The following is a 7,990-nucleotide window of genomic DNA, read 5'->3' as shown; positions in this document are numbered from 1 at the left end:
CTGTGGGGGACGGTGCTGCCGAAGCGGGCAACGGTTCTACCGGCGTAGGCGGCGGTACTGCAAGCAGGACTCGACGTCGCCGGCGTGCTGCGTTCATGCGGGCGCATCCGGTGAGGGCGCGTCCGGGGACGAGAGGAATTTTTCTACTACCATGGATGCGTTTTTCTTTCGTTTTCGTGCGTGGGCATAGACACGGATCTGAGGATCATTATCGTTCTCATCGAACGGCTGACGACCCGGGAGATCGGGAATTTAATCCCCGGGGGACACTCAGCACTGTCCTAAATTTTATTATAGGAGCGCCGGTGTGGGTAGCCCTCCCAATAGGGGGAGCGAGTCCCAACGCCCACTATAGAGTCTGCCTGTACTGTTGCAAGGCTACCAGTAGATGCCCTTAGTTCTAGACTATCTAAAGAAAATATATTTGCAAATCTTGAATAATAGGAAGTATCCACTAATATATTACAAAATTTTGCCAATAAATAAGGAAGGTTATGAATCTAATTTAGTACTGAATATCTATTTGCAAATCTTGAATAATAGGACGTATCCATTAATATATTATAAAATTTTGCCAATAAATAAGGAAGGTTATGAATCTAATTTAGTACTGAATAATATCTATTTGCAAATCTTGAATAATAGGAAGTACAGTATCCATTAATACAGTAACTTTTGGCCAATAAATAAGGAAGGTTATATATGGATCTAATTTACTCGGAGTAGTACGTACATTGATTTAGGGCCCTAATTGCGGGGTGCCCAATAGAGATTCGCCACGTGGCAACCTTGAAATGCAGAATTGCCATTTCAACGTCATTCAAAAAAAATTGGTGGCTGAGATCCCGTCGCGCCAGGAGACCAAAAGTATAGAATGTTATCTCAATATTATTTCCCTTGATTTAATGCCATTTATTCGATTTTGCTCCTCTATATAAACAGCCGCAAAGGACAGATCTTAATGTAAAACTAAAGGTAAACACACAACAAAAACACAAGTGATCTCCTTTCATCATGGCACTCAAGAACAATGCAGCAAGCATGGGTGCGGTTCTGCTGGCTCTTATGGTCATGTCTATCATCATGTCATCATCCTCTGTCTACGCACATACAAGTAATAACCCTCTCCCGCTATGGTCAAGTTATTTTCATCTGCTCTTTTCGTTGGTGCAAAAGAACAGCTCATTCTACATGTTTCATGAACAAAAAATTGGCACTATTTGCCAGCATACATCAGACTTCTTGTATATGTGCGCTAGTTAATTGATTAACTCATGTTGGCTTGCAGATGAATCGCCCGTTGACCTTGTAGCTGATGAAGGAGAATGCTTCCATCAGGAAAGCTGTGCTGCCCGTTGCGGGACTGTATGCAGTGTCAGCGGCAAGCCTTCGGCTAATGCCTACTGCAAGGAAGATCAGTGTTGCTGCGCCTAGTTTTATGCTTATGTTATTGCTTGAGCAATATTGATGTAACCGTTTTCTAGCAAACATAATATTATTGTTCACGCAAAAATTATTATCAATCCGATTATGACATGGGATCCATCTTTCCTTAATTCTTTGGTGAATTTTGTGAATCTTGGAAATATTTCCATCACCTGTCCGCTATTTTCACAAGCTAGCTTGGTTACCTTGCACTGATAGCCAACAACTCTCAGTTAAAGCAGTCTTTGTACCTAATCCGCTCATAGTTCACGGTAGCCAGTCGGTTGCCATGACATGATGGGACTACATGAGAGATAGATTTGCTAAAATCTGTGACCACATGACATGAAATCTGTTTTGAATTTACATTTTTTGTTGACTCTGGTACGGTGAAAGGATGATATTTCATTAATGTGTTTGTTTTCATACTAGCTAGTATGTGCATTACAACTTTATGAGCGAGCATCAATGTCCCAACCAACTGACCAGGGCCTCAGGTATACGTTCTCTGAACAAAGCAAAAAAAAGAACAGCTTCAGTTTGCACTAATAAAACTAGTTGAATGCCCGTGCGTTGCTACGGTCCAACAAAGTTAGATCTCATATATTAATCAAAGCATTCTTAATTACAATATATGAATTATGACGGTATTGTAACCATTATGACCTGGCATCTACTTTCTCCCGGTGACAATCACCGCACGTTCTCGAGAAAAATGCAAGACACAAGAAAATCCATATGCGAAACTACAATGAAGCTTCTGGGCTGAACCAATAATTTCAATTGAACCTTCGAGAGTATACATGTTGAGTAATCAAAATTTTTTTTTTTTTGAACATACCAAAGACGAAACTCGTCGATAGCTATTACACCAATGGATATGCCCACTCTGGTATCCTGCATGGATAGGGAAAAGAATGCTTCAAGTTACCGATTGTAAGTAAGGATCTTGAACCTTATCAATCATTGATCATCTATTGCCTACAACAAAGCTACTATTAAACATCATAATCTTACCATGTGACTGTTGATGCACTGAAATGTCACCAATTTCTAAGATTGGGGACATCATGGGAATCATCAATCTTTCTAGATCCTCTTCCTTCATGCCCACCAAGATGATCTTGGAACCAGCTCTTATCATGAATGTCCATGTGTTGCCACAATTCCTTAATATTTTTGCAGTCTTACGTGTAAAGATACAATTCACGTAAATGTCCATGTATGTAGGAAAGGTAGCCACATACTATTACAAAAACATTGAAGTTTCACTTCATAGAATTTGAGAATCAAAAATCTTCAAGGTGTCAATATTGTTCAAGGATTTACACAGTATAATCCGATTTCAAGGTATAGAGGTTAATGTCACAGAGGTCTATTAGGGGAGAAATAGCTCTGCTTTTCAATTACAAAAAATTGAATTCAACGAAGTAAGATATGCATCCAATGCGTGTAGTTCTAATCGACATCAATATATGCAGATGAAGGATTTGATGATCAAGAACCATTGGATTGTGGCGCAAAATGGCATGTGTAGAGAAGACCCGCCTGGATTAGGTAGGGGTGGCTGAGGAGTGCCTTTGATCCCGAATGGGTACATGTGCTTATAAGCTACTATGTCAATCGGTCATCTAATTGATATAGCACCAAAAAGGAATCGTGAAGATCTTTTCCTCTATAGTAAAAAATAAACAAATACATAACAATGGATGTTGATTGAGATGACATGCAAAAATAGCTTCAAAAGGAAAACTTTCCTCTATATTAAAAGGATAAAAATATTTCACCATGGAAACCAATTGATAACCCACAAGAAAGGAACTTCATACCAACCTCTACAGTAAACCGAAACTAATGATTGTCAAGTGTTCTGGTAAACGATCGTTTCTTGTGAAATAGCTTCAAATATAACATGAGATCAACATGTCGGGTTGAATATACTTGTTAATCAACAATTCTTAAATCCGGGGATAGAGCTAGAAACATAATGATTTTCGAATATGAGTTTTTTTTTTTTACTTTTTAGCTTCGAAAGAACAATCTTTTGCTGCAAGTTTTAGTCTGGTGCATACAGGAAATATTTAACCTCATCTCATGTCAAATAATGAATAACATATGGTTGGAGTAGTAGAATTCATAATTTAAGGGATATGCTTTTGAACACCAATTCAAACTCAATTCTTAAGCATAGTTAAGGTTCTTAAGTTGTACTGATACACATTAAATTATTCAACCTTGTCAGTGAGCATACAGAAAAAGAGCTTTTCACCAACTTATATGGAAACTCATATCTAAAGAATGTGAAAGGCAAGGAAAATGAGAACTCAAGCTTAGGTAAAGCAAAATATCCTAGATTTAAATGAACAATTTAGTTTAAAGACACAAGATTACCATTATCATGTAGTGCACTATCCTGATCTACAGACGGCAGGATATCTCTTATGTGAATGATTTTGGTCTCTAATTTTAGAAAACAAGACTTCGTGCATTCAACAACAATATGCAACACTGTTGTGATGTGCATTGATCTACACTCAACATTTAACCTTTTTGTGGACCTGGAATATATGTTAGGAGTTAGCTAATGTGCAGTATTCAGCTACAATCTAGAGAAAAGAGAACCATTGAGTTATAAAAATGTTAGTGACACAGAAATCTACCAGCTAGGGTTGGTCCAGATGTAGTGCTCGCAATGTTAAAAAAATCTAACTCAACACAGTTTGCATCTGGCCCTCCAAACGTTGAATGCCCCAGAGAGGATACACAGATTCAACCGAGTTAACACGAATAAAGTTAGTAGCCTGCAAGTGTAAGATTCAATCATAGTTTGGAATGGACAAGCACATACAGATGAGAATGTTGGGAATCACCATTACCCAGGCAAGTGGTCGTTAATCTTGCTTGAACTCGTTCTCAGAATTGGCTATCTTTTCGACTCTGAAATTGAAGCCACATCGATGATGAAAAGGAAAGGTCAAAACGAAAACAAACTTCAAAGAGACATGTGTTCCAATATTGACCAATATATGTATTAATTAAAACCAAATTGATGAAGTTGCAAAAACCAAACCTGTGGGACACTGAAATGCTGACTCGCGGATTGTGACCAGGGCAACGACATCGATGACGTTTCCGGGGCCTTGTCGTCGTGAAGGGTACGTTTGAGTGATCACGGGCAAGCGATGAGCGATGATGAGCAGTAGGGGATGACAGCCTCCAACGGACGGGCACTTGCGGTGTGGGTGGGTGGGTAGCGAGGGGGCAGGGCTCCGGCCCAATCGTACATGGCGTCGATGTGGTCGCATTGGCAGGGTTGTAGTGGCGGCATGCATGGCGGCGTAGGTGTGCTTGCGTCCGACAGGGCGGTGTGCTCCCGTGGGCACGGCGGCGGTAACAGTGTGACTCCGGGTTTGACGACAGCGGATTCGACGCGGTGAGTGGGAGGCATCTGTGGCAGGATTAGAAAGGACGATCAATTAACCTTTTAATTGTGAATGTAATATTGTACCTGATTTACCCAGAGTGACATATGAAGGCAAGAAAAGGTTTTCTATTTAATTCATATATTCATTATGATTTAATGCCTTGATTTGTTTTTTCAGCCACCTTTTTAGGGAACTTTTTTAGGTCAACTAATCACACGGCATGTAACCAGAGAACTTGGGCCTAATTAGTTATCCTTTCCTAATGAAGATGGCGAAAGGTTGTTTTCTTTCCCCCTGGCAAACCAAGAAAAGAAAGTTGTGGCCAAGGATCGGAAAGATTGCTTGCATTCCCTCAATTGACTATGCACCCCATTAATTTTGCAAGCTGAACCGTGTGATTGATACTTTGAATTACCATGAAAGTAGGCCGGATGAAGCAGAGACCGTGAGCTTAAATTGGATGGATGAGATGCTTCTAATCTCCTTCACAAAACACGTTGTATGCCGTACGACCAACTGGAATATAATAGTAAAGATCTCTACGACGGAGGAGGGGAGGATCTTCAAACATAGTTATGATGGATACACAATACTGTAGTAGTTATACAAACCTTTTGGTTTTTTGTTTTGTTTTGATGAATACCCAACAATACATGTAAAGATCAACGAATGCAACAATCTTATATTCCTATATACACAACACGAGAACCAAGCTCCAAACTGAGTGCCAACTGACGAAATATGCTTCTAGGGCCCTATCAACTCTTTTACAAACAGCAAACCAAACCAAACTAAATACAGAGTAGCTAATCTAGGCATCCTCTCGTGGTAAATTAACTACATTCATGGGAAGATCAATTATTTTTCTGAAGGATGGATCATGGATGTCATAGGCCTCTTGCAAGCATGGCCTGGAATTCCTCTGCCGACCTCTGGCTCTGCAGACACATCTCCTCCCTGAACTTTCTGATGAACATCTCTGCCCTCACATCCACATCCACCTCCCCCATCCCACAACCCCCTCTGCCCGGGCTCAGCAAGAAACCCCTCACGCCGGCGCTCCTACCCCCAGCACGCGCCTTGCTGCCACCACCAGTAGTGGTAGCGGCCGCAGCGTCGGCGCCATGGCCATGCACGTGTGTCTTGTTGACGCCGCGCCGGTACGGTCAGTGTCACGGGCGAGCTTGCTGGTGTTGGGCTGCGACTCCTCCTCGCGCACGACGCTGAGGCCCTTGGGCTGGCTGTAGAGCTCGTCGACGTAGACCGGCACGAAGCTCCGGTGGTGGCCACGCTGCATGGATGGCAGGGACCAGGACACCGCGGGAATGCGTGTCGGCGGACAGCCCGATCCCTATGCGTCGGGCAGCTGGGTTGTGGGAAAACCCAAATTTTGACACCACGGGGGCAAATCGTACGTTTGCGCTGGGCTGTTAGAGATTCCCTTAGGTTAGATCCAAGTAGACAACATATGCAGACCAGGACACAACCATAAGTCGGGCCTATACCCACAGGGGTGACGCTACTTGGAGACTCTCAAATGCGGTAGAGGTGGAGCTGAGAGGGAAGTTGAGGGCACCCGCTGGGTTGTCGGCCACGCAATGGGCTCCCACCAGCGCCTCCCATAGGCACCCGCCACATTTCGGAGCTCAGCCCCTACCCACAAGGGCCGGGATCGGGGGAGGGGGGATACTCCGCATCATATTAGAGGGCCTGGTTGGCAGCCACTATGATAACTTGTCCCCTAGTCGGGTCAAGCACGCGTCAATGGCGACCATATCGACTTCCAAGATGGCAGAGTAATGGCGCCACAGCTCACCTACCAACCGTGAACAACCTCCCGATTTATATCCTCTGACACCGCTACATCATCCAGTCTGCCCATGTCGCCATGGATAGGCGTTGGCTGGACTGGCACGAGGTCACCGAGCTCACCAAATACGGCATCCTTGTGCCAGCAAAAGCTAGGATGCCAAGTGATGAGATCTAAGATCCCGGGAGTGGCCCGATCTCGCGATTTGACCCCGAAAACCAAGGGAAGAGGTGGGAGAACGCGAGGAACACGAAGAACACGAAGAACGCCGGTACTCACGCACGCACACCAACCCGATACACCCGATACTTACCCCCGTGGCTGGATGGACCACGCCAATAGAATCACCCGGAAGAGGCACGCGACAGAATTCCCGGTGAGAGATTGGGGTTGGAGAAGAAGAGATTGATGAGGGAGAGAGAGTAGCTTGTACTAGAATCTCACTCAACAATATCCAAATCAACAACCAGGATGCCTTGATTACAGAGGGATGATAACCCTAGGGAGACTAAGCTCAAAGTTGTGTTTAAGCCTAATGCAAGTCTGAGGGGTAAAGGAGGGGTCCAGGCTACTTATATAGGCATACATGGCCAGTAAGGCGAAAAGGTACGCGAATAGATAACTTAGGCAGTTTGGTGGAGCATTCCCGTCATATCCGATTTGGGATCCGGTCTGACCGGGCCTATGACCGGGTGGTCCGGTCCTGGGTCCGGTCGACCGGGCGCCAACCGGATTCTTGCGAAGTTTCCGGTTGCCTTCCGGTACGATGCAGGGAAATCCGGTTGCCGCCCGGTTGACCGGGCCTGGGACCGGATGGCCCGGTTGTGGGGCCGGTCTGACCGGGTCCTGGACCGGCCAGCACTTCTTCCCTTCCTTTGAGCGCTTCGAGCGACGTTGTGTCCAGCTTCGTGATCATCTCCATGTCCCGCTGCTCCTCTCCTTCCCTTGACCTTGGCATGTCCTCCTCTCCGGGGTCTTGATGCGCCTTGTACCTAATGACAGATAGCACGTCGGCATGAGGTAGTATTCCATCCAAAGGTGTGCCGAGATCAAGGGTGGTGAGGAGCGAGTTCACCTCATCATGTAGGGCTTTAACTCGAGCTCGCGTCATTGGTCCACTTGGGGGACCTGTTGGTCTTGGTGTGGAGGTGTCCGAAGGCCACCCCGCATCATCTCCCCCCCTTGGGAAAGAGTCGCCCTCGACTCTTGTGCCTCCTCATCTTCATGATATGGCGATAAGTCCGCAACGTTGAACGTGTTGCTCACCAAGTACTTGGAGGTTGGGATGTCGATGACGTAAGCGTTGTTGTTGATGCGTTTGAGGACCTTG

This window comes from Lolium perenne, chromosome 7 (assembly GCF_019359855.2).
Source record: "Lolium perenne isolate Kyuss_39 chromosome 7, Kyuss_2.0, whole genome shotgun sequence".
NCBI lineage: Eukaryota > Viridiplantae > Streptophyta > Magnoliopsida > Poales > Poaceae > Lolium > Lolium perenne.
Note: the sequence above shows the minus strand (reverse complement) of the source record.